Source organism: Vicugna pacos, chromosome X (assembly GCF_048564905.1).
Source record: "Vicugna pacos chromosome X, VicPac4, whole genome shotgun sequence".
In the NCBI taxonomy this organism is placed as follows: domain Eukaryota; kingdom Metazoa; phylum Chordata; class Mammalia; order Artiodactyla; family Camelidae; genus Vicugna; species Vicugna pacos.
The window spans coordinates 33,283,995-33,310,787 of record NC_133023.1 but is presented as its reverse complement, the minus strand read 5'-3'; the positions used below and the strand labels follow the sequence as shown (position 1 = coordinate 33,310,787).

General features: G+C 39.3%; 1 pseudogene; it reads right to left on the bottom strand.

Annotated features, from left to right (window-relative positions):
• Window positions 1–2,604: 2,604 nt before the first annotated feature.
• On the bottom strand, window positions 2,605–7,421 carry LOC102540910 (dynein regulatory complex protein 9 pseudogene; annotated as a pseudogene).
• Between the last annotated feature and the right edge of the window lie 19,372 nt (window positions 7,422–26,793).

Here is a 26,793-nt window from a genome sequence, read left to right as displayed (position 1 = left end):
GCAAACATAATTTATTAGATACACATCTAAATAAAGAAGGAATTATCATGGAAATGAGAACATATTTTGAATTAAGTCATGGTAAAACCCTGATCCACAAAACCTTCTGTGATGCAGATAAATCAGTACTTAGAAGAAAAAAACTGTAGCCCTAAAATAGAAAAGAAGGGCAGAAAATTAAAGATCTAAACGACAATCTGAAGAAGTTAGTAAAGAGGGAGCAAAGTAAACCTAAAGAAAGTAGGAATGAAGTGGTAAGAGCAGAAATTAAATGATATAAAAAACAACCATGAAATAAAAATGATCAATACAAGAAGTTGGTTCTTTGAAATGACTAGTCACTTTGAGAAACTTCACATGAGAAAAAAATGGGAAAAAAACAAATAATAACTGAAATGAAGAAGTATTACTTTCTAGTATATAGGCACTAAAAAGTAAGAGGATCTTATGAATAGTTTTACAACCAAAATTGGTAAATCTTGATAAAATGTATGTATTCCTAGGAAAATATAACATAGAATCTGTCAGATTGGGCTAGGTTATGATGTTATGTTGTAGTTATAAGCAGCTCCAAAATCTCAGTGGTTTAACACACAAAAAAATGGTGCCCTCTGATCATCATCATATTCACTCGGAGACTCAAGCTGACCAAGCCAGGTGCTTAGCAGAGGGAAGAAAAGCACTAGAGTCTTGTACTTGTTATTAAATGCTGCTCACTGAACAATACATCACTTTTGTTCACATTTCACTGGACAAGGCAACGTACAGGACCACAAATAATTTCAAAGAACCTCCTGGTTCAATGCAGTTCTATCAGATGAATGGAAGGAGAACTGGACCATTTGTTAATTACTGTTAATTAATTACTACCATAATTTCCAAAACTCATTCCAAGAAAGCTAGAAACCTGAAGTCTCCAAAAACCATTAAAGAAATATTATTAGTGGTCACAAATTTGAAAAATCCAGGTCCAAGTGTCTTTGTTGGAAAGTTGTAGCAAATAGTCAACAAAGAAATAATTTTCATCTTACTCCAACTTTTCTCAATTAAACAGATGAAAAAAATATGTTCCAAATTATTTTATGAGGCTAGCATAACCTTGATACTGAAGGGTGGCTGAATATGCCACCCCAAAATATGCCTCTTTGGCATAAAGATTATTTTGATCTGATTATTTTGAGGTACAGCAGACATAGGAGAAGCTTTGAAAACAGTAGACTTTACTCTTTTGTAAAGCATATTTGCATTCATAAGATGTCTCCATTTGTAAGGGTCTCACTCCCTGCACCAGGAAGAGAAGGATGACTAAATCACAAGAAATTCTTATCAATGGAGAAGGCGTATAGACTTAAATCTGCATAACAAACCTTGCCTTTGTTTTTTGTGCTTTTTTTGATAACCTCCCCATAGCTGTCCTGCTTCCCCTCCCTCCACTTTTGTTTCTTCTGCCTTTACTTGAAGATAGCATTTAAGCCTGAGTTCTAAGCCATCTCTTTGAGAGTTACTAATTTTTCCCTGGCAATGTCCCATGTATCCATGAAGTAGAGCTTTTAATAAAATTCTGTTGATATTTCTCTTCTTACTCTGTCTTTTGTTACAGAATTCCCAATTGAGAACTTAGAAGGGTATAGGGTATATTATTTTTACCTCTGCAGTATTCAAAGCCATTCAAAGACAAGAGAAAATAACTAAAGGTAAACCTCATTCATGAATATAGATGCAAATATGCTAGACAAAATATTAAACCCAATCCAGCTGTATTGAAAAGGATGCTACATTGTGCTATATTAGCAGTTTCCCAGGAGTGCAGAGATGGTAAAATATTAAAATCAATTTATGTAATCCACCAAATTAACAGATTCATAGAGAGCTAGTCTCTCTCTCTCTCTCTCATTTTATATATATATATACACACACACACACATATACATATATGTATATATATATGTATGTATATAGGCTACAGTGGGCTTCTTAGACATAGGCATTGTTTTATTATTTTCAACATGAGTGGTTAAAAATAATAGAAGTCAGATGTCCTGTTATTTTTACACAAATGCTTGATATATAGTTATTCTTTAAACTCTATAGATCTTGTTTTTCCTTTTTCAAACTAACATTGATTAAAACTTTACTGTGTGTATATTATGCTAGATATTTTATAAACATCATCTTGTAATTCCTACTGAACACTTCATTTTGCTCCTAAGAGTTCTTTCACTATAGACAAATTGAGTGAAACCAGAATCAGAGACATTATAGGAATCACTGGAGTTTTAATGCATGATTGTAACTAACCCCATGAACTGTTTTTTTTCTGGTGTGAAAGAGGGAGAGAAATCTTCACAAGTCTTCTAGAAACACTTCTGCTCAGCCAAATTGTTTCCCAATATGAAGAAGCTCTAACTCAAATAATCATAATTCAGGGTTTGAAAACTAATATAACAGGAAAAGTGAAATTCCTCATCTGAGAATGTTCAAATGAGAAACAACCTATAAATGAAGTTATCTTTGATGGGAAAACCCATCAATGAGTTATCTTGCTCCCTTCTGGTCTTCCTTTCCATACCCAGAATACCAGGGGAAAAGATAGAAGTAACTTGGTTACTTTTTCTTACCTCTCTGCTTGTCCTGGTTCTTGCCTTTTGACTCCTTGCTATCATGTTTGTCTTCTTGGTTATTTTGAAAGCACCCATTTTATTCTGTATCACAGTGCCTTGCCACCAAGCCTGGAGCTTTATGATGCTGCTTAATTCCACACCATCCTGTTCTGTCTTCTTCCCAGTCTCCTTTTCTGTATGATCTTCAGTAGTGATCTGTTCAAACTCCCCTAGCATCTTTGTAAGGTCTTAAAGATGTGCTAAGTCACTGGCCATTGCAGCCTTGAGAGCATTCAGTCCCTTCTGCTTCATTTCTGTGTCCTTATCAGATTTCTCCTTTCAGAATTCTAGTTTCTCCTCAAGTTTCTGCATCTCCTTTCTAATGAATGTTTCAATCTCTGTATGAATCTGCTTCTCTTCTTCAGTTTTCAACCTTACACTCTCAATTTTATGCAGCAAGAGTTCCTCTGTTTTGTTACTTTTTTTCCCCTGGATCTGTGAAATCCACAGTTCAGTGTTTCTCTGTATATAGTGATTCTCCTCGCTGGTTTTTGCCTTCATCTTATGCAACTGGTCCTTGAGGTAAACAGTATACTCATTTCAACTGTGTATTTCAATTTGCTGTTCTTTTCTGACATTAAGTAGCCATTTTTAAAGAGATTTTATATGCTTTCTTCCCTTTTCCTCCAGTTCTGGAGGCCGGAAGATCCAAGATCAGGGCACTGGCAGGTTCAGCGTCTGGTGAGTCTTCTTCCTGGCTCACAGATGGCTGTTTTTATGTTGCATCCTCACATGGTAGAAGGCAAAACTCTGTGAATGTCTTTTGTATACCCTTAATTCTATCACTCCTCATTTTTCCTTCAAACAGTTAAATTAGGAAATGATTTCTTCCTTCACTGCACATTCCCTTGATGATAAATAGCAGTGTGTGCCCACCCACCCACAGGCCTGCTACTCCTGCAGCCACTGGTGTGTCTCACAGAGTCTGCACAGAGGTGTTCATTTCCAATATAACTGAGCCCTGCTCTAATGGTGTCCCTCTGAGGTCACAGGGCCGTTGGTCATGGATTGTCATTTGGAGGGTATTTTCTAAACACAACATATTTTATCTCCTAGGTTGAAAGGGATAGCTTTAGATCATCGGATTATAAATTGTGACAGAAAGAGCCCCTAGGCTGCGTGGAAGGAATGAGCCAACAATGCTATGCCATTTGTCATCCCCAGCAAAGGTGTTGGGACTAACATGGCTGATGTCTTACCATGTCGATGTCTTTAGGTGTTACCTCTTCATTCATTCTTTTATTAGAGCCTCCTGACACTGGGGCTTAGGCATGAGTTCCTTAGAGCTGGAGTGGAGGAGTGAGGCAGGACTGGAGTAACTGACTGCTTTTTCAGAATTTTCCTTTTCCCTCAGATTCTGTTCACTGCCCTTAACCGAGCTCTGCCCATATGATTCTTCTCCTTCATGGAAAGTCTTTCCCAAGAGGCAAATCAACCTCTCACAGAAGTAGACTTCTCTAACTGCTTTCTTGGGATTCCAGACAGGCCCAGGCAGGTATAAATCCTGCAAGGAAAGGAAATGCTGAGGATAAAGCTTGGGCTTCTCTTGCCAAGTTATAGCAATTCTACATGGACACTGTGATGGTATTTGTAGGCCTTCTGGATTATTCTCCCTGATTGCATTGTAGCAGCCCATGGGAAGTTTGCTATGGAAAAATAATCCTATATTTCCTCTTCAGATTTCATCATGCATGAGTCAATATATGATGCCCATGACAAGAGACATATATACCTATGCTATTATTAATTGGAATTTCTGAATACATATTCACTAATAAATATGCTTAATAGACTTTAAAATTTTCCCTGATGTTTAAAACATTATATATTGTCTCAAATAATGATTTCAGCAACTTTAAGTTTGCAGTCTTGTAGAAGATATGGTTTTGCCTTCATTTAAGTCTATGCCACAAACCAATCAAATTTTGGATTAAAAAAGGGAAAAGAATGAGTCTATGTTGGATCCACCCTGTCATATTCATGAAGATGGAGGACACCGAAGTCCAGGCTGACATGTGGTGACCCAGGAGTCTGGGTTAGGCATGGGGGCTGTCGTGCAGAAGGCTAAAATGGGCCACCTAAGCCTGGGGAGAAGCTGAACTAAAAAGCTGTACAGTTGACCCTTGAACAATGTCGGGGGCTCAGAGCGCTAACCCTCTGCACAGTTGAAAATTCATGTATAAGATCTTATGGTAGCCCACAGAGAAAAAAATGTGACAATGAATATATACATGTTCACATATAACTGAAAAATTGTGCTCTACACTGGAATTTGACACAACATTGTAAAATGATTATAAATCAATAAAAAAAAGTTGAAAGAGAAAGAAAGAAAGAAAGAAAGAAAGAAAGAAAGAAAGAAAGAAAGAAAGAAAGAAAGAAAGAGAGAGAGAGAAAGGGAGGAAGGAAGGAAGGAAGGAAGGAAAGAAAGAAAAAGAAAGAAAGAAAGAAAGAAAGAAAGAAAGAGAGAGAGGAAGGAAGGAAGGAAGGAAGGAAAGAAAGAAAGAAAGAAGAAAGAAAGAAAGAACAAAAGAAAGAAAGAAAGAAAGGAAGAGAGAGAGAGAAAGGAAGAAAGGAAGGAAGGAAGGAAGGAAGGAAGGAAAGAAAGAAAGAAAGAAAGAAAGAAAGAAAGAAAGAAAGAAAGAAAGAAAGAAAGAAAGAAAGAAAAAAGAAAGAAAAAAGAAAGAAAGAAAGAAAGAAAAAAGAGAGGAAGGAAGGAAGGAAGGAAAGAAGGAAGGAAGGAAGGAAGGAAGATTGATTCATGTATAAATTACAGATTCAACCAACTGCAGGTCATGTAGTACTGTAGCATTTACTATTGAAAAAAATCTATGTATAGGTGGATCCACACAGTTCAAATCTGTGTTGTTCAAGGGTCAACTGTACTTTCTGCCCTGATGAGATCAACTAAAAGCCACCTGGCATTAAGAAGTCATCAAGGATACTGTTGGATCCCCCCTTTTTACCACTTCTTATTATTTTTTTAGCTTTATTGAGATACAGTTAATATACAAAAGTGCACACATTTAATGTGTACATTTTGATGAATTTGGACATATGCATGCATCCATGATACCATCACCACCATCAAGGTTCTAAACAAATCCATTGCCCCCTCAAATTACTCTATGTTCTTTTTTTTTCCTTTTACCATTTATAAGCACGATTCTAATAGTTTCTGCGTGTTTTGCTTCTAACAGCACACACCTGGAACTGTCTTTTGAGGCCTACCCTCAGGTTACTGGGTCTGCTGTTAATACAAGAAAGCTGGAAGTTCCTGGGAGTTCACATGCCCTTCCCACCCTCATCTTAGTCTGTTCCAGCTGCTATAACAACATACCCAAAGACCACAGACTGGGTAGCTTAGAAACAACAGAAATTTATTTCTTGCAGTTCTGGAAGCTGGAAGTCTGAGATCAGGGTCCCAGCATGATCAGGTGAGGGCCCCTTTCTGGGTTGTAGGCCTCTTGTATCTTCACATGGTGGAAGGCATGGGAGCTCTATAGGGTCTCTTTTATAAGGGCACTAATCCCCTTCAGGAGGGCGTCACTCTCATGACCTAACCACCTCCCAAAGACTCCACCTCCTAATACCATCACCTTGGAGATTAGGTTTTCAACATACGAATTTTGGGGAGACACAGTCACATCGGAGCACTTGGTAACCCTTATCCAGTGACTCACTGGTGCAGGAGTAAGACAACCCAGTTATTGGCCTGGAAACAGCACAAACTCTGAGGTGTAACTCACTTAGGATCAGGCTAAGGGCAGGACTTGGCCTAAAGTCACACCCTTGCTTGCTTTCTTTCTCTCACTGCTCTGTTTCCTCCTCTTGCCAGGCTCCCCTAGGAACTCGTCCTTCATACAGGAACTGCAAAGAAATTTTCATCGTAGGGTCTGCTCCTGAGTAACACTGCAATGTTAACCAGTCAAGAGTTTAGCCAGTTTGTTAGAAAGCCATCTATCTGTGCTCAGGAAGAAACTTCAAGTGGCCAGCTTCCCTTCTTTGAAATTCCTCTGCCCTAAAAGAGAAAATAAATGTTATTTAAAAAGAAAAGTTGGATGGATATTGAAATAAGCAAATTGCATTTCATCTCATTGCACACATGTTCAGATTGCTGAAAATCACATTTCATAACTAGATTAGCAGAGAAGTAGAAGAAAAATGAGGCTCAGTGTCTGTCCATTAATGAATACATGTATACTAGTAACTGCTTGAAAACAATCAACTTTGAATCAGGTTCAAACTGGCTGCTACTGAGATAGTGGAAATGAAATTCACCCTCTGAGCCAGTGTGCAGGCTATTCTGCTCCCAGTTTGAGTCACAGGAAGGAAAAAACAAACTTCCCCTAACTCCATTTCTTTTCTTCTCTCTTTTAGAGTTGGTTTTAAAGATAAAACACTATTCTGCTAAGTTAGGTCATAGATATAGTGGTAAGATTTCTGTTTATTATGTTTCAAACTCTGTGAAACAACATTTGACATAAATTGACTTCATGTTTCAGTGCACAGCAGGATTTGTTGTTCATTCAGAATTAATGTTATTCTGTGGCATGCATTGTTGCCACTGAGAAGCCCAATCAGGAAATCAAAATGGCAACACTAATCAACTTTGAGGCTTTTTCAAATCTCATGTTTCAGAAACCCTGTAAATTTGGAACATCTTCTGAATTTGAAAAAATTACCAAACTCCTTCAGCAGTTCTTGTTGGATACATGCCAGTTTGTCATTAGGACTGTATGAAGGACTGGAAAATTCCATTCTGAGAAATGTCTTTGTAGTGGCACCTTTGGGGATGTCTCTCCATTCCATGGAACAAGCAGTGCTCCCCTTTTGTATGGAAACTGTTTCCTCTAAATCACAGCATTGCTGTTTGTGCAATGCATCCCCTAGGTACAGTTGAAGGATGGGGTGATTCATTCAGAATCTATACCCTGGGAACTTGGAATAGGAGCTGAGAGAATCTATTGTCAGTCTATGCTGATCTCTTAAAGAGAAGAGATGTAAAAACTTGGGAGCAAGTTGTTGCTGATTAGTGTGTTAGTTTCCTACGGCTGCCATAACAAAGTACCAAAATCTGTTCTCTTACATCCTGGATACCAGAAGTCTGAAATCAAGGCCATGCTCTCTTCGATGGCTCTAGGGGAGAATCCTTCCCTGCCTCTTCTAGCTTCTAGTGTTTGCCAGAAATCTTTGGCCTTTGTTGGCTTGTAGACACATCACTTCAGTCACATAGCTGTCCACTCCCTCTGTGTCTTCCCTCTGTGTATGTCTGTTTATGTCTAAATTTCCTCTTTTTTGAAGGATACCCTTCCTATTGGATTAGGATCCACCATAATGACCTCATCTTAACTAATTATATCTGCAGTGACCTTATTTCCACATATATTTTTGGGGAGACATAATCAAAACTGCAATAGTTGGGTTCCTCTGAAGCAGACCCTGAAATGAGGATACATCTGCAAATAAATCATGAAGTAAGTACTCACAGGAAGTATCAGTAAGGGACTGATGGAAACTGGGTAGGAAAAAGAAGGAAACAATAGTCCCACAAAGGGTAGGGAAACTCAATCTAATCCTGCAGCAGAATCCTAGAATATGTTATGCCTTAGAGTTTTCATGATTAGAGGCAAGGAAGCCCGGACTTCAAATGCCTTCAGCCATTATCATTAGCTAATGGCTAGGAGTGGGGGAATGTAAATTCTTGGGCACTTCCATTTCTGCTACATCCAGTAAACAGGATGTGCAAGTTCCCTGGGCAAGCCTGTAAACAGAGTCACAGGTGCTAACTGTTGGCAGGGAAAGTATACCAAAGCTAAGGGATCCACACAAAGGACAAAAAGGGGTCAAGGAAGGCTGGACTGACATCTGCTGCAGGTGGCAGGGCCACCTCCCAGCATGTGCCCTTGGTAGCCAAAAAGGCTGAACTTCAAGGAAAGAGTAAGGAAGGCAACCCAAGAAAAAGACCAGGAAACATCTTCCTGCCCACTCGATGGCTTTCCTTGGCAACTCTAATCTCTTTCTGAGGCTCTGCTATACTCTTCCCTATTAATTCCACAGTATTCTCCTATATTACAAAAATAAATGTCTGTACCCTCCTGCTTCTTCTCCCTGAGGTACCTACAATTGTTTCTGTGACTTGCAACCATACAACCAAGCCACCAGATGTGGCACTCTTCTTGAAATGCTTTGGATTTAATCGTGATTGGACGATTCTTTGGGTTTAATGAGAGATCTTTTTGATTCAATATCCAGTCTTTCCCATTTCTTTTACAATTAATTACCCAAGTGTCCCAAACTCAGCTCATTAGCTCTCCCTGGAATTTTTTTTTCCCTTTCTATGAATGGCACCACCATGCATTCATTCAGTCTTCCAAGTCCACAGCTCTGAGTTATCACCACTCCCCATGCCCCGTCAGATTCCAAGTCCTGTGGAACCATCTGAGCGACATTTCAGAAACCCACTTCCTCTCCATTTTCACTACTGTCCCTATCTCAAAACCTCTTAATCTTTTTCTGTTGTTCCTCCAGCAGGTTCCAAACACTCTTTCTGCCTCCTGTCTGTTGTAATTTATTTTGCACACCACTACTGACCATCTTTCAGCAGCCATACATCTGTTCATCCCCCAACTATTTACTATTTATTGTAGAAAGAAGTGGAAATTACAAATGTGAATGTGCTATTGATAACAGTGACATTTCTTATTGTCCCCTGTGCTAAGTGCTTTCCATGTCTTAGCTCATTAAATCCCCTCTAAAAAAATATGACCAAGGTAAAATTTTTACCCACACATTAGAAGTTAGAATGGAAAGACAGGCATAGAAACGGTAAATGATTTATCTCACCTGTAGCCACCCTCATGAGGGATTTAGTAAGAGAATTCAGCCCTAGAAAAAAAGATTTGAGTGACTAGTTTCTCAGTTCTTCCAAGGAGGGCACACACCTAGCACCATTCTAGGTGCAAAGGGGAGAAATTAGTGCATTGCATCCACTAACTGCTTTAGAGCTTAGTTCTCGGGTGGAACCTCCATTAAGAAGAGAAGTCAAGTCACAGGGCTGGCAAGTACTGGACAGGATTTGATTTTAGTCTGTTGACTCTAGTGGCTATGCTGTCAGCCCCTATGCTAGGACATGCTGTAATGGACAGTTTTCATTATTGCTGCTGTCCATTCAGCCTCTTCCTGTTGTTGGTGTAAGGGAGGAAAAATAATTTTCTCTCTACCCTTCTAGGTTCTTGGCTGAGCTCTCCACCCTCATAATAACAGACAGATTAACAGGAGAAAAACAAACAGAAGTGTAATAATGTGTGTACCTCCTGTCTACGTGGAAAATACCCAGAAAAAACTGAATAATTCCCTGAAGTAGCCCCAAGATACCACCTTAAATACCTTCTTTAGCTAAAGACAAAAGAAGATGTTGGGGGCGGGCAGTTATGGTGGATGATCAGGAAAAGCGCAGTAAATAAGGGTATGGTTATTATGCAGATTTAAATTGTTGCCTTTTCCGTTGCTGTCTAGAGATTTAGTCATCCTCCTCTTCCTGGTACAGAGAGGAAGACATGATCACAAAGGCGAGTTCCCTTATAAATGTAAATGTCTCTTACAAAAGGGGAACTTCTACTCAGTTTTCAGAGCTTCTCCTGTGTCTGCTGTTTCTTAAAAATAACCAATTCAAGATAATCCTTGTACCAAATAGGCCTATTTGGGGCTGGCAAAATCTGCTCTCCTTCAGTGGGAATCCTCCATTTCATGCAGAGCCCTGCCTCACATTAGGGAAGTTGAAATTGTTCTCTCTCTCTCTCTCTCTCTGCCCCAGGGTAGCCAGGTGTTAGAGAGGAAGAAATTTTCCTCTAGTTCTTCTGGCTAGTCTAAGAATTAAGTTGACATGAGACAGATAAAAAGGAGAAAATCAAACAGAAGTTTAATAACGTGTATACATGGGAGAGGCCCAGGAAAAATGAATAAGTCTCCTAAATGGCTGAGACCCTCACCTTAAATGCCACCTTCAGCCAAGGACAAGAGGGTGTTGGAGGTAGTGGTTTGGGACTTCACACGGGAAGAAGGCAGTTCATACAGAGATGGAAAAGCAAAAGTTTGTTAAGTAAATGTTTGCTGGGCCATGCAGGGACAGTGGGACACAAAGAGGAATTTTAATAAACAGACTTAGCTAGGTTCCCCCCTGTCTACTCACCTAGCTCATACTATACTTATCTATGGTGACAGTTCCCTTTCTGCATCAGGTCCTCTATCTACATTCTTTTAAGCAGTTAAGGGGAAGGTCAAAGCTTCTTCCTGAACCCTTTGAGCCTTGATTATTTTCAGCTCAAAATAATCCACATGCTAAAGAGACACGTTTTGCAGTGACAAATTTTGCTTCCCTACAATGACCATAACCCAGACTCCACCATGGAGTTGTGCACCCACCTCCAGGAATTTGAGACTGGAGAGTAATTCTGTGACTCTGACACAGGGTATGTTAGGGCATCCTCCCAGTCACTGAGGCTGTGTCAGCAACAGCGTCCAGCATCAGTGGTGTCCACTGCATGGTGTCCACTGTATCCTTGAATTCAACCAATTGCAGGTGGAAATCACTATTTGATCCGTGGTTGCTTGAATCCAAAGATGAGGAACTCACAGATACTGAGGACCGACTATAAGGAACTTGAGCATCTGTGGATTTTGGTATCTATGGACGTCCTGAATCCAATCCCCAAAGATACCAAGGGATGACTGTGTCATATATATATGTCATATATGTCATATATATATATACACATGTATATATATAGCAGGTTACATATATTATACAGAATGAAATGAACTATTTATAGTTTACCATTAATATTATTATTATTATTACACATTGACTCTAAAGATAGGGCTGGTTTCTGAATATGTGTCTCATGGAGCTGTGAAGATTAGGTTTATATCTATATATAGTTGTATAGAGAAATACATAAGGTTATGGTATGGTAAACCACTATCAACAATTGTAAGCATAAAATCCATCTTATATATATATATTAAATACAGATATACTAGCCAGGATTATACGGTCTTTTTTTTTTTAACTGACCTAGTACTGGTCTCCAGACTTTGATCAACCACCCTAAGTTGATTGTTTAAAATTTCTCACAGCTTTTTCTCAGGTTTTAAAAGTTTCATTTTGTTATATTTAAACATTACATGTCTTTGACTAAAGGCATGAAGGAGAGTGCCCTGCACTGCCCACCTCCCCACCTTATTTTCCACCCTGTTCTGTGAACAGTCTATTCTGGGTTGAACAATATAAAAACTGTATTTAAAACAAGCTACCTGTGTTATAGACCGTTTGTTGGCTGAAGAATTGTGTGAGAAGGGCACACGAGGCTTCAGCCTGCTTGGATTGAAATGCAGACTCTTAGAATGGGTTTACATGGATTGTGCAGCTCAGGCTGACAAGATCAGCCTGGGAGCCTTGCGGTAAAACCCCTGTGCCACAGGCTTCCTGAGCGATGACTTGGCATTTGCTCCTCTCTAAAGACTGACAGCTACAAGTCGGTTGCCTCTCCTCTCGCCCCTTGCTGCCAGACTCACCATCTGTTTCTTTCTGGAGGATGTTTTGCATAGGACTATCTCCCCTGCCACTCTGTGCCAGACAGTAGCTTTAAAGAGGCTCCCCAGCCCAGCCCAGCCCAGCCCAGCCCTGCACTAGAACTTGCTCTTTTAAGCAAGGGATTCTTGTGCCACTTATTTTTGGAGAGCTTTGTGCTCTGTTCAAACTCTAGTTCCAATAATTAGTAGTTGTGTGATCTTGGGCAAGCTACTTATGTTCTCTGTGACTCTGTTTCATTGCCTCTAAATGAGGATAATAATAGTACCTTCCTCACAGGGTTGTTTAGGATTAAATTAGTTAATACTTAGAACATTTGGGGGCATATGGTACATCCTTGATAATTATTATCAATTACCTCCTAATAGCTGCAGAATTTTAGGTCTATTTTGGCATCTACCCCTGTTTAGGTTCAAATTACACTGCATTTGGCTGATAGTCTTTTAGGTTATAGTTTGTTATTCTGGCTGCTTCTTGATTTTCTTTAAAATGGAATGCTCTTCCATTTCACATTTCCTTTCCTTTGGGTGAGGATTGATTTCATATGGGAAAAATATCTCTTTGCCATGGTTTTTATGGATTTTATTCCATAATTGCTTAGATATTTTAAAGAACATTCATTTATCTGGAAACAATTTAGATACCTTGAGGTGTTTTTTATTTGCTTTGTTTTGTACCTCTCTTGTTTTGTTTTTATTTAAAAAAATCACTAACCATTGATCTGATAGAAATACAGTTCATTTGAGGAGGGAGCAGAGGGTGTGGTACAATTGCCTCTCATTTCCTTTCCCCAGCAATTATAGAAATCTATAAGCAACAGAGATTTATCTTTATTTTTCTAATTTTATTTTGTATAAATACAGCAGTTATCCTCTCCTTTAACTTCCCTTTAAGTTGCATTGTGTTTCTCCATTGATTCTGTAAAGCAGGGTTAATTTTTCTGCTTGGGCCTCATCAGAGGTGTTGTGAGGATCAAATCAGATAATGTATGTAAAGCACTTAGGACCCTGCCAGTGCCTGGCGTGCAGTAAACACTCAGATAATGTTTGCTATTCTTCTTAGCCCCTCTCACCCTGCGGGAGGAAATGTATCCCTTTAAGATGTCTCTTCTGAAGCGCTGAGCTGTGGTCCTTTATGTCACACACAGAGCTCCCATCCGGGTCTCTTTCCTCCCCATTTCCAGACACAGACAAGGAAACCCCACAGGGATGCAAAGGTCTCCTTTTGTGACCCTCTTTCTAAATTAAACTTTGCGGCTCATCCCCGCTTCCTTGTCTTGCTTTAGATTAAAAAACCCTGGCTGAAATCACCTTCCAGCTGTACTTGAAATGCAAGGTGCAGACTGCCCCTGTGGTTCCTCTGCTGATTGATGCTTTCGGAGGTTAAAATGCATCAATGCGGCTGTGTATTTGAACTTGTTGACTTCTGTGGGAAGAGCCTCGGTTTCTGAAAATTTTATTCACATCTCATGTCTAAAGTCAGGGCACACCTGACCTCATATTTGAAAGGCGTAGCATTGAGCCTAGGCAGGCCCCCATTTGAGGTTTTTGGTAGCTGTGTGACCAGGGTGAGGGACTAATAGCTCAGTGCCTCAACTTCCTCATTTGGAAAGTAGGGAATCACAAAAATCCCTACCTCTCTGAGTGAAGGTGAGGGTTAAATGAGATATGTCTGAAGATTTGAGCACACTGTAAAGCTATAATACATTATCATTTATGTTCTGTTGTTTTATTATGTACTATTTTAATTTATTACTATTTTTGTTTTTTATTGTTCCTTTTATCTAACACTGCATTCTGATTATCCTCTCCCCTGCCTCAGCTCCACAAAGAACTACCTAGCGTGTGTGTGTGTGTGTGTGTGTGTGTGTGTGTTTTCTAACCTTGCTAGGCCCTACCCCTCCCTCTATGATCTACAGAAACAAATAACAGATGGCATTTTCCTGCTCAATTTTTGTATATCCCCTAGTATTTTTGTTTGACAGGATTCAGGAATGCTACCCCAAAATACATCACCTGGGCATATTGAATATTTCAGGTTGGAGGAATCTGCAAAATGGCAGGTGAAGTCAGGACTTTGACCTTCCCCTGAAGCAAGTCACAGAACCCTCATGTGAAAGGTGCCCTCCTTCACCTGGAGGAAAGGAGCATCCTTATCTCTGAAGATGGAGGGGCCCAGAGAGGAATTCAAAAGAACACGCCTTGCTAACTGCCCCCAGTTCACTATATTTGCCTCATATGCTTTGTCCTGTCCTCTCTTTCCATGACTGTCCGCTCTTCATCCAACCCAGCAGAGAAACACACACTCAGGGTTAAGCATTTCTTCACGTCTTCATTTTCTTATGAAGCCTCCAGAGTCATGTAAAACTTACATTAAATAAATGTGTATGCTTTTCCCTTGTTAATTTGTCTTTTGTTACATGAGTCCCAGTGGAGAACTCCAAAGGGTAAAAGAGGAAAAATCATTTCCTTCCCCAATAGCAGCAACGCACTTCTTTCTAAGAGGAAGACCAGTTTCCTCTCAAATTCCTCTCATATCTACTAGATAATTTGCATTTCTAGACCTCAGATTGAGCAGTTTCACAAAATCACAGGCTAGTTTCCTTTAAATATTGTTTTAAAAGATAAACTGAGGCACATACAAATTTTAAGAGTTTAGTTGAATGAAAATCTATTCCAATCAGGCAGTGCCAAACCAGAAATAGGAGCGCTCCACTGACAGAAGCTGGGGGAGAGACTTTTATTAAAAAGAAAAAAAAAGGCAGAAGCAAACTAAGTAAATTATTGATTGGCTACAGCTTAACGCCTTGGTGGCTGTTTGTGGTTGGTTGTCCCTCGATTTCAATTCTGTAACTTTAAGGCATTTTCAGGCTTAGGTAGGCGTCTCCGTGGCATCAGAGCCACATCAGTATGATGACCTCCTTGTTTAATTAATTTAACTATTAGAAATGTGCTGCTTTTTGTTTTTGCTTTATAGGAGGCAATGTTTTGCTGTGGTTTAGCATATGGATTGTGGAGGGAAAAAGACCCTGAATTTTAATCCTGTCTCTGTCGCTTTCTAGTTATGTGCCCGTGGGCACGTCAACTCTCCAAGTTTCCGTTTTCTCAACTGTAATTTTGAAAAGTAGTACTCGTAGGGTTATTGTGAAAACTAAATTGGATGATGCATGAAAAGCACCCAGCATAGTTGTTCAGTATAATATTACCACCGGGGTCTCTTTCTTGCGCTTTGAAATGTAGCTTACACATATCATAATGCAATACGTCTTTAAACATGTGAGACGTGACCACTTACATCAACGGGACACAGCAATTGGGACGAAGAACTGAGACCACCTGTGTCAACATGTCTTAGTTATTTGTTACAGGAAAACCTCTCCCAGGAAAGATAAGACTATAAACCAATGACTATAAACCAATAAATAGCTTCACTGTTTGCTCCAGGAAATTCCTGCAAGTCAATTTATCTGAGACAACGGTCTGCTCTCCTGGAAAACAGTTCACTTACCAAACAACAATGTACTTACCAAGGCTTCCTTAAAGACCCTGTGCCTACCAATTCTAAGCTATTATGTGACAAAATTTCCCCAATCCCAGTTTGGCCACCACTGAAAGTCACACCTGAAACTACACCCCAAACTCTTTAAATATCCCTCTGTTGACCTTATTCTGATCTGACTCTTGGCTACCCATCTAACATCCTGTCACACCCCCCATCTTTACTCAGCCTCACTCACATCAATGCCCTTGCTATTTCTTAAATGGTCCCAGTATACTGGGTTTCAAACTTGCTTTTATATATATATGTATTAAAACATATAATAATATATATAATTCTCTCTATATATATGATATATATATGTAGTTCTCTCATTTCCTTCAAGTCTTTGTTCAAACATCCCATTATCAGAGTGATTTTCCTAATTATTTCATATAAAATTGGCCTCCCCAGTGCTGTCTTCCTCGCGCTAGAAGGAGAGAAACCACTTTATTTTTGTTTGTTATTATATCCCTAGTGCCTAAGCAGTGCCTGGATCATGATGGGACCTCCATAAATATTTATGCAATAAAGGGATAAAATGAATGAGAAGTGAAAGTATGCGGAGACAGAGCCCCAGTTGCTGACACTTATTAAAACCAGCCATCTCATCTAGACTGGGATGGCCTGCGGGCATTTCTGGCATGAACCAGACTGTTAGAACAGCACTATTCAAAACTGATCACATCCATTCCTTGCTTAAAACCCTTTAATGGTTTCCTGTTCATCAGGAACTGGCAAACTATGGTCCATGGGCCAAATCCATTATGATGCCTGTCTTTGTAAATAAAGTTTTATAGGAACACAACCATGCTCATTGGTCTATGTATTGTCTGTGGCTGCTTTCCCGCTCCAACAGTAGAGTTGAATAGTTGCAAGAGACCATATGGCTCACAAAGCCTGAAATATTTATGATCTGGTCCCTTATTACAAAAAGTTTTATGACCCTTGCTATTGACTAAGATGAAGTACCATGTTCTTCAGACCCATCTCCTACCCAGAGGAGCAGTGCAGGATTTGGCTAAGAGTTTGGAATCAAACAGGTTCAAATGTCAACTCTGCCAGTTATTGGTTGTGGGAACTTGTGCCAGTGACTCAACATTTCCCAGCCTCAGTTTCCTCATCTGAAAAACAGAGATGATAATGATGCTTACCTCAGTTGTTGTTAGAATTTAATTGTTTTCTGTTGGTAAGGGTCTTACCACAGAACCTGGCGTATGGCGGGCACACATGCAATTTAAGCGAAGGTTTTTATGGTTGACTCTCTGACTATTTCATGCCCCATGCTTCATTTATTATTAACACTCAACTGCTGAGCTTTCCTGTCCTCTGCAGGTTGCATCCTGCTCCCGTAACCTGCCTACTGATTTCCTTTGCCTGGAACACATAACTGACACTTGACTTGCCTTTGCAGACCTCCGCTAAGGCTCCTTCTCCTGTCAGAAGACTTCCCTGAAAGCCATCGGCAGATTCATTGGCCCACTGCGGTCCAGCAGTACCCTCACAGTCCGTGCCCTCTCTTTGGACTCAGCACATCAAACTGAAATCATGTAAGTCTGTCTCCTAGACTAAAAGCTCCTGGTGGTGGTGGTAGTGATGGGGGGTGAGGGTGGAGAGGAGGGCAGAGACAACAGTGCTTACTCATTCTGCTATTCCCAGTACCCAGCATAGTGCTTGGAACACAGCAAATGGTTCAGGCTAAATCCGTTACTTGAAGGAGGAGATGTTCCCTTTTGTTCATTCCCTTTTGTTTACATGTTGCTTGTAGCCGTTTCTAATTGAAAGGAGAGCACTGGTGCTGGCTTAAGGTTCCGCTGACTCAGGGTGGACTGCAGGGACGGGGCACTCAATTTCCTACACAGGCAGCCGTGGCAGAATGAAATGAACAACATGTTGTTTTCCTGATGATGTTTGGTGGTCTGAGTCCCACCTTTGCCACTTACTAATGTAATGATACAATTTTAGTTTGTCAATTCTCTCAGCCTCAGGTTCCTCATTGTAAAAGTGGGGAACTCACTTCGAGTGAGGACTCTGAGAGATGAGGCTAGTAAAAGCTCTTGGTAAATTGGTCTCTACACGTGGAGCTATTTATACTTAAGTTATGTAGATGGACCCGTTGTCTGGGCTCACTGACTGAGAAACAGAAATGAGACCAGCACAGGTTTATCTATAAATTGGTTCATTCAGTAAAGACAAGGCTGGTCCTATATGGTTGGCCCATTTCATCAGATGAGTGTAGGTCACAAAGATTTACGAGACAAACATATTAGCACAAAACAGTATTTGAGCCAATGATGCAATGCTTTTAAAAATAATTTTTTACAGAAGACAGAACATAATTATCCATGACTGAAATATTTTAGAGTGATAATTATCTCTATGACCCATAAGCAAGACCGCAGTTCTGTCTGTATTAATGATCTCTGCCATGTAACAAAACACTACAAACGTAGCGACTTAAAACAACACACGTTGATTATCTCACTGTTTCTGTGGGTCAGGATTCCAGGCACAGCTTAGTGTCTCTACTTAGTGTCTGATGAAGCTGCAATCAAGATGTCAGTCAGAACTGGGTTCTCATCAGAGGCCCAACTAGGAAAGGATCTGCTCCAACGCTCCCTCAGGTTATTGGCAGAATTATTTTCCTTGAGATTATAGGATTCATGGTGGTGTAGGAGGGGAAAATGCTTTCCTTGACTCTTAGGATCCTGGGTTGGGGTCTGAAAATTAAACTGACAAAAACAGATTAATGGGAGAAAAGCATATAAATTTATTTAACATAACTTTTACATGCCATGAGAGCCTTCATAGGGAATGAAGGGCTGAAGAAATAGTGAGACCTGAGGATTTTTACGCTAAGTTTGATGGAGAGTGGACAGTTGTGGAGGAATATGATAGGTTAAGTGTGGTAGACTGGGGTAAACTTAGCAAGACCTGTTTGTTCAGATTCTTTCAAGGGTCCCTTTATCTTTGTAGATAAGGATGCTCCTTTCCACTGGGTATAGGGAGGGCACCTCTCACATGAGGATTTTATAACCTGCTTTAGAGAAGGAGGCTAGTGGGGGAAGGTCAGAGTGACTTTCTTGCTTCTACTGTTTTTGCAAACTCCTTCACCTCAAACTATTCAATAGCCAAGGTGCCATATTTTGGAGTATCTTGTCCTGAACCCCATCAGCAGTGTAATTCTTCAGTGGAGGAAACAGAGAGAAACTAGCAAAATGAGTGCTACTTGCTTATGTCATCATGTATTCACATGATCACTACATCCTACCACCTTTGCCACGTTGAACTGGTTAAAAGCAAGTCACAGATCCCGCCCACACTCAATGGGAAGGATTCGAGGTGTTGTAGGGGTGGAAAAAATAATTTTCCTTCTGCCCTTCTAATTTCTCAGCTGGGGCTCCTGTAACAAAACACAGATTAATAAGAAAAGCAAACGGAAGTTTATTAACATGTACACCTCATGTAGACATAAGAGATAACCAAAGATAAATGGGTAACTCTCAGAAGTGGTGGCTTAGAATTCAGGCTTGAATACTATCTTCAGCTAAATACAAAAGAAAGAAGTGTGTAGGAGAGGCCAATTGTGAGGTGACTGAAAAAGTAAGGTAAACAAGAATAAGGTTTGTTATGTAGATTAAAGTCAGTGTCTTCTACATTAATAAGAGTTTCTTGTGATTTAGTTCTCCTCTCTTTCTGGTACAGCGAGGAAGGTACCCTTACAAATGGGGGATTTCCTTTATAAATGTAAATGTCCCTTACAAAAGGGTAATTCCTATTTTGTTTTCAGAGCTTCTTCTGTGTCTGCTGTTTCTCAAAATAATCAGAATAAAATAATCTTTCTGGGAAAAAAGTCTATCTTGGGGTGGCATATTCTGCCACCCTTCAGTGTAAATACCAGGAGACAGGAATCATGGAAGCCACATTAAAATATGTCTATCACACTGTACAACCTGTATAGTATGTCTCTCCTTCATTTAACACCTGTGTATATGTGTGTGTATGTGTGTGTCTCAAGGGGTGGTATGCTTCACGAGAGAAGAGATTCTTGTTTCTCTCGCTCACAGTTGCAGATTCAGCACCTAGAACAGTACCTACTACATAGGAGATGCTCAGTAGATATTTGTAGAAGGAACAGATTAATGAACAAATGAATACCCACTATGTGAACAGCACTGACAAGATTTTTGGGCTGTGGCAATGGGTGATATATTTAGTTTGCAGTGTTTTATACACCCAAATAGCACAAACCATTATCCTCTTAGTTATAATAAACTCTAAATTGTTGAATGTAAAGCATTTGACAAGAATTATGGGATTATTTTGGATTCAGGGAAGACATGTAGCTATTAAATTTCTGAAGCCCAGTGATTTTTATGATGTAAAATTTATGACCAAGTCACCTTTCTAAAACTAATTATGAGAAAATAGAACTTTCAAGTTTGAGAATTCTAACATGATTAAAAAACCACTTGACCCTGCCTCTTCTCCATCAAATCTCTTTTCTTTATTTTGCGTGGGACACAATTTCATCTTAGCCTCTGAAGAGTTATGCCCTGAAGTAACTTGTAATGACTGCCATCTGTTAAGAAGAAACCCTTAACATTACAGAATTATAGAATGTTATAGCTTTAGGGTTCCTTGATCCAGAATGCAAAAAAAAAAAAAAAAGAAAAAGCACCTCATGGCTTCAGCAGATGTTCTGCTTGTTTACACTGAAATTCCAGTGTCAAAAAGCTAGTCCTTGTTCCATCTTCACAGGAAGAAAGTATTCCATGTTCTATAGTGTAGTATGAAGGAAAAAAAAAGCAGAATGTTTTAGATGCCAAACAGCACATGGAGAGCTTTGTACACCAGGACGTCTGGGAACTTCAGTGACAGGATGCCTTCTCACAGCTGCTGGAGCCCCTCTGATGAGAAGGCTTTATGGAAAAAAATAGGCAATCAACATTCTGCAAAGGATGACATTTTCTATTAAATTGTCCCCACTTTTTATATAACACAGCTGCAACAGCTTTATGTGGCTTTTCCTAATGATACCTCATCTTATGAGCACGTGCAGTTGCAAAATAGTTTGTCAATGGCTCCCTCTACTAAATTCACAATGTTTCAGAGTAGTGACTTCCCACTTCACCTGAAAGCTCGTATCGCTATCCCTGAGGGTCTCAGATGCCTGTGTTTATTGGTGCCTGTAACAGTACAGAACTTTTAAAGTGGGCCACCGAATATGAAGGACAGACTGTATTCTAGTGGCTTCCCAGTAATGTCTTCCAAATGTTGGCAGGGTTTTTCTTCAAAATAGGTTGATCATTGATGCCTTGCCTTCTATACCTACTCCATAAATACTAAGTGAATGAATAGTCAATTAACTTCTCTGTCTTTCTTTTGTAGTTTTCATGTTTCTCAAGTTGCTGTTAAGTGCAATGGTTGTAAATTAGTATGTCTTCTACACACTCTCAGCTTGTGCAAATGCCGTCCCTCTATAGCAAATTATTACTGTTTTGCAGATGTGTGCAATACACTGAATTATACATACTACTGATAAATAACATGATCTCTTGAAGAAATTGTCCAGATTAATCTAGATTGAGCACTTTTGGCCGTGGAATTTGATGTCTCATATTAAAGTACTAGTTTTGAACATTAAAGGTATTTGTCAAGCATCCTAACTTTTATCAAGTTTTAATGTTCTGAAGAAATTCTATAATTGTTTATATACCTGTTGGATAGTTCCTGAAATAAATTTCATAAATTTTAAGGCTCAGTTTTGCAATATTTAGGTTAAACAATAACAATATATCTTTTCTAGTTTTCTGGGTCATGTATCATTAAGTTATTTGTTTCCACAGAGCATTTTAGATAACATGATAAAAAAAAAACCAAAAAAAGACTAATATAAAGTACTTTGGAATTTTAAAATATAAAAAATTTCACACCCAAGGAGTTCCCAAGATACTAGAGTAGGAAGACCCTGAGCTCACCTCCTTTCATGGGCACACAAAAATTACAAATATTTACAGAGAAACTATTAATGAGAAAGACCATAACCTATCAGAAAAGACCTCTACAACTGAAGATAAAAAGAAGAAATCACAAAGAGATGGGTAGGAGGGGTAAAGTTGGGATATAGTTAAGACCTATACCCCAAGGTGAGCAAGCCACAAACTGGAGAATAACAATTGCAGAGGTTCTCCCCAAGGAGTGAGATGTCTGATCCACACATTGGACTCTCCAGCCTAGGTGTCCTGAACCGGGAAGACAAGCCCCCAGAACATTTGGCTTTGAAGGCCAGTGGGGCTTACTTTCAGGAGACCCAAAGAGCTGTGGGAAATAGACTCCACTCTTAAAGGGCACACACAAAATCTCACATGTTCTGGGACCCAGTGCAGAAGCAGTAATTTGAAAGGAGCCTGGGTCAGAACCCACCTGCTGATCTCAGAGAGTCTTCTGGACAGACTGAAGGCAACTGGAGCTCACCCTGGAGACAGACACAGGTAGCAGCTGATTTGGAGAGCTCATTCTACCATGTGGACACCAGTACTGGCAAGACCCATCTTGGAATCCTCCCTCTAGCTTTTTAGCTCCAGGACCCAGCCCCACCTCCACCCACCAGCCTATAGGCTCCTGTACTGGAACACCTCAGGGTCAAGTAACTAACTAGCTGGGCACTGACACAGCCCCACTCAATGGCTGACAGGCTGCTTTAAGACCCCTTGAGTCCACAGCTGCTCCTGGACATGGCCCTGTCCACCAGAGGGCCCAAGACCTGGCCCCACACATCAAAGTGCAGACACTAGCCCTGGGATTCCCTGGGCCCAGGCCCCTCCCACCCATCAGCAGGCCAACATCTGAGATACTTTGGACTCCTCAGCCAGCCACCCTGGGATCTAGCCCCACTCACCAGTAGGCCAGTACCATTTTGGGGACATTGCAAAACCCATAACCAGCCATGTCAGGAATTGGCCTCACCCACCAGTAGATTGACACTAGAGCCAAGAATGGTGACCCTGCAACCACCCACCCCAGAACCAGGCTCTAGTGAGCCAGAACTAGCTCCAAGACCTGCCGCAGTTCTACCAGCCAGTGGCCAGTAGTCTTCACACAAGGCAGGGCTAGTCAACCAGCCAGACCAAAGGACAGCCACACCTACCAGATTTCATCACAACAGTCAGCCTACCACAACAGAAGGACCCACACCGGCAACATAGGGGGTGCCCCTAGAGCTTGTAGCTCTGGTGACCAGAAGGAAGTGTGCTGTTGGGATGCAGAGGATGTCTCCTATAAAAAGCCACTTCTCCAATGTTGAGAAACAGGACCAACCTACTAAATACATGGAAATAAAAACAGAAAATTAGTCAAAATGAGGTGAAAAAGGAACATATTCCAAATGAAGGAACAGCATAAAACTCTGGAAGAAGGACTAAGTAAAGTGGAGATAGGCCCACCTGAGAAAGAGTTCAAGGTAATGATCATGAAGATGCTCAAAGAAATTGGGAGAAGAATGGATGAATAGAGTGAGAAGTTAGACACTTCCCCCCCCCCTTTTTTTTTGAGCTATACTCTGCCCCTAGGAGTTAGACGTTTTTAACAAACAGTTAAAAAACATAAGGAACAACCAGAGATGATGAATACAATAAGTGAAATTTTAAAATTCACTAGAAGAAATCAGTAGTAGATTAGATGATACAGAGGAATGGATCAGCAAGCTGAAAGACAGAGTAGTGGAAATCACAGAAGGTGAGCAGAAAAAGAGAAAAAAAGACTTTAAAAAATGAAGACAGTTTAAGAGACCTATGAGATAGTGTCAAGTTGTACTAACATTCATATTATAGGGATCCTGGAAGGAGAAGAGAAAGAACAAATGTATATATTGAATACATAATAGCTGAAAAGTTCCCTAACCTGGGAAAGAAGACAGGTTTCCAGGTCCAGGAAGCATAGAGAGTCCCAAACAGGATCAATCCTAGAAGGACCACACTTAGACACATTATAATTAAAATGGCAAAAATTAAAGGTAAAGAGAGAATATTAAGAGCAGCAGGGGAAAAGCAACAAGTACAAGGGAACTACCATAAGGCTATCGACTGACTTTTCAGCAGAAACTCTGCAGGACAGAAGGGAGAGACACAACATATTTAAAGTGATGAAAGGGAAGGAGGAAGGTATAGCTCAGTAGTAGAGTGCATGCCTAGCATACATGAGGCCCTGGCTTCAATCCTCAGTACCTCCATTAAATAAACAAGTAAATAAACCTAATTTTTTTTTAAAAGTGATGAAAGGGAATAACCTATAACCAAGAATAGCCTATCTGGCAAGGCTTTCATTCAAATTTGATATAGAGATCAAACGTTTTGCAGACAAGCAAACCTAAAAGGGTTCAGCACCACTAAACCAGCTCTATAAGAAATGTTAAAGGGACTTCTCTAAGAGAAAAAGAAAAGGCCACAACTAGAAACATGAAAAATACTCAGGAAAAAACACATCAATAAATGCAAATATACAGTTAAAGGATAAACAAAACAAATAGATGTAAAATTTAATGTCAAAAACAGTGATTGTGAGGGGAAAGGAATAAAAATTCGGAGTTGTTAAAATGTGTTTGAAATTGAGATCAGCAACTTAAAATAATCATTATACATATATATATATATATATATATGTGTATATATATATATGTGTGTGTGTGTGTATATATATATATATATATATAAACCTCATGGTAACCACAAACTAAAAATCTGTAATATACACATGTAAGAAAGAAAATCCAAGCATAACACTAAAGTTAGTTATCATATCACATGGGAAGAAAACAAAAGAACAAGAAAGAAACAAAAAAGAACTACAAAAACAACCCCCAGATAATTAACAAAATGACAATAAGTACATACCTATCAATAATTAAATGTAAATGGACTAAATGCTCCAAGCAAAAGACATGGAGTGACTGAATGGATATAAAAACAAGACCAATATATATGCTACCTACAAGAGACTCATTTCAGATCTAAAAATACACACAGACTGAGGAGATGGAAGGTATTCCATGCAAATGGAAATCAAAAGTAAGCTGAGTTAGCAATATTTATATCAGACAAAACAGACTTTAGAACAAAGATTGTAACAAGAGATAAAGAAGGACACTATATAATGCTGAAGGGATCAATCCAAGAAGAAGATACAACAATTGTAAATATACATGCATCCAACATAGGAGCACCTAAATACATAAAGCAAATATTAACAGACATAAAGGGAGAAGTTAACAGCAGCACAATAATAGTAGGGAAATTTAACACCCCACTTGCATCAATGGACCAATCATCCAGACAGAAAACCAATGAGGAAATATTGGCCTTTAATGACACATTAGACCTGTGGGCTTAACAGATATATATATGTATATCCCAGAGATTCAAGTATTTTTCTATATATATAGAGAACATTCCATCCAAAAGCAGCAGAATATATTCTTTTAATGTGCACATGGAACAGTCTAGGAACACATGCTAGGCTACAGAACAAGCCTCGGTCAAATGAAGAAAACTGAAGTCATATCAAGCATCTTTTCTGACCACAAACACTATGAGACTAGAAATCAACAGCAAGAAAGAAACTGCAAAAGACAAACGTGGAAGCTAAACAATATGCTACTAAACAACCAATGGGCTACTGAACAAATTTTAAAAATGCCTGGAGAAGAATGAAAATGAACACACAATGACGCAAAATCTGTGGGACACAGCAAAAGCAGTTCTAAGAGGGAAGATTATAGCAATAAAAGTCTACCTTGGGAAATAAAAATCTCAAACAACCTAAACTTACACATAAAGGAACAAGAAAAAGAAGAACCAACAAAACCCAAAGTTAGTAGAAGAAAAGAAATCATAAAGATTAGAGATGAATGAAATAGACTAAAAAAATGGAAAATATCAGTGAAACTAAGAGCTGATTATTTGAAAATATAAACAAAATTGATAAATCTTTAGCCAGACTCATCAAGAAAAAAAGCGACAGCCCAAACCAATAAAATCAGAAAAGAAAAGGAGAAGTTACAACCAACAGCCCAGAAATACAAAAGGTCTTAAGAGATGACTACAAACAACCATATGCCAATAAAATGGACAATCTAGAAGAAATGGACAAATTCATAGAAATGTACAACCTCTCAAGACTGAACCAGGAAGAAATAGAAAATATGAACAGATCAGTAATGAAATTGAATCAGTAATAAAAAAAAACCCTCCCAACAAACAGAAGTCCAGGATCAGATGGTTTCACAGGTGAATTCTACCAAACATTTAAAGAATTAACCTATCCTTCTCAAACTATTCCAAAAAATAGCAGACGAAAGAACACTTCTGAACTTACTCTATGATTCATCATAATACCAAAACCAGACAATTTATCTTACAAAAAAAGAAAATTACAGACCAATGTTACTGATGAACATAGATGCAAAAAATCCTGAACAAAATATTAGCAAACCAAATCCAACAATTCATTAAAAAGATCACACATCATGATCAAGTGGGTTTTATCCCAGAGATTTAAGTATTTTTCAATATCTGCAAATGGTTCAATGTGATACATCACATTACCAAATTGAAAAATAAAGACCATGTAATTAGCTCAGTAGCTGCAGAAAATGCTTTTTATGAAACTCAATGTCTACTTTTGATAAAAACTCTTCACAAAGTGGGTATAGCAGGAATATGCCTTGACATAATAAAGGATGTATATGATAAGCCCACAGCTAATATCATACTCAGCAGTGAAAATCTGAAAGAATTTCCCCTTAGAACAAGGATGCCCATCTTGCCTCTTTATTCGACATAGTATTGGGAGTCCTAGCCACAGCAATCAGACAAGAAAAAGAAATAGAAGTCATCCAAATTGTAAAGGAAGTGAAACTGTCACTGTTTGCAGATTACATGATACTATAGATAGAAAATCCTAAAGATGCCACCAAAAAACTACTAGAGTTCATCAATGAATTTGGTA